Source organism: Gossypium hirsutum, chromosome A13 (assembly GCF_007990345.1).
Source record: "Gossypium hirsutum isolate 1008001.06 chromosome A13, Gossypium_hirsutum_v2.1, whole genome shotgun sequence".
Classification (NCBI taxonomy): Eukaryota; Viridiplantae; Streptophyta; class Magnoliopsida; order Malvales; family Malvaceae; genus Gossypium; species Gossypium hirsutum.
Genome location: NC_053436.1, coordinates 81,168,406 through 81,169,917, shown reverse-complemented (window position 1 = coordinate 81,169,917; position 1,512 = coordinate 81,168,406). Strand labels below are relative to the sequence as shown.

At 37.1% G+C, this 1,512-nt stretch overlaps 1 non-coding gene across 1 annotated transcript; it reads left to right on the top strand.

Moving 5' to 3' along the window:
- The first annotated feature begins 478 nt into the window (after nt 1–478).
- LOC121213422 (small nucleolar RNA R71) lies at nt 479–585 on the top strand. Its single transcript, XR_005908804.1, has one exon. It is a non-coding gene; the product is annotated as a small nucleolar RNA R71 (small nucleolar RNA).
- Nucleotides 586–1,512: the final 927 nt, after the last annotated feature.

Below are 1,512 nucleotides of genomic sequence, written 5' to 3'. Positions count from 1 at the left end.
GGCCTTTGATTTCCTTGGCCACCTCACTAGAAGTTCGGATGGTTCCTCCAACTTGCATTATGAGTGTTATTGTATGGGTTATTTTTATGTCTAGAATTATTACCCATATATTGAACTTGTTCCTCCTCGGTGTTATGGTTGAAGGATTGATATTCTGTGTGTACTCCTCCTCCATTTGAATTGCACCTCATCACTGGATGTACCTGAGTAGAACCACCCAAACCGTCAATCTTTTTATTTAAAAGCTCTATCAGATTTGATAGTATAGTGACCGCGTCAAGTTTGAAAACACCGGCTACTTTTGTCCGCTTTGTTCTCATGACTTGCCACTGATAGTTATTCAATGGCATCTCTTCAATAAATTCGTAAGCCTCTTCAGGTGTTTTGTTGTTCAAAGTTCCACCAGTGGCTGCGTCGATAAGTTGCCTTGTTGAAGGGTTCACAATTGTAAAACGTCTGAACCTGTAGCCATAGAGGTAACCCATGGTGAGGGCACCTTCTCAATAAATCCTTATATCTCTCCCATGCATCATAGAGTGTTTCTAGATCCATTTGTACAAAAGAAGAGATATCATTCCTCAATTTAGCCGTTTTAGTCGGCGGAAAATATTTAAGTAAAAACTTTTCGGTCATTTGTTCCCAAGTAGTGATTGACCCTCGTGGTAACGAGTTCAACCACTGTTTAGCCTTATTCCTTAATGAAAAGGGAAATAATTGAAGGCGAATGGCATCATCAGAAATGCCCTTGATTTTAAATGTGTCGCAAAGTTCCAGAAAATTTGCCAAATGAGTGTTTGGATCCTCATCTTGCAAACCATACTTGACTAAGCTCCTGTTAAGGTAGGTTTAGCATAATCATACATAGTGCGTGGAGCAGGATTCTGATTTACTGGATCAGCAGCAATCGCAAGAGGTAGCGGATTTTCCTGATTTTCATCCATCTCTTTGGTTGTGGTGTGAATATCGTCTTCTTGCTCTTCCTCTATGTATCTTAGGCTTCACCTTATTTCTCTTCTGTTTCTATGAGCTGTGCGATTGATCTCACTATAAAAAAGTAATGGCCCTGACAGGTTTCTTCTAGTCATAAACTATAAAAACCTGCCAGAAGAAAAAAGAAAATTTAGTAACAAAAAACAAAATAAAATTTAAATTACAATAAAATAAATGGCTAAAGTAATAAAAATTAAGTGTTCCTAATATCCTAGTTCCCTGGCAACGGCGCCAAAAACTTGGTGATCGTCAAATCCTGATAAGTTTTAAATTTATAATTGACCGTACATGAAAACCAACTATTATCACGATGAAGGCAAGCGCACTTATCGAACAGTAGTATAGTTTATAGCAAGACTGAGATGTAGAACCCACAGGAACTAAAAGTACTAGTATTAACTTTCTTTTTATTATCTAACCTAAAATTAGGGGGATTTTTTTAACTAAACTAAGAATGCACAGAAAGTAAATTAGGGAAATAATTTTGGGAAAACTGATTGATTTAGACAATACCCATGGAAA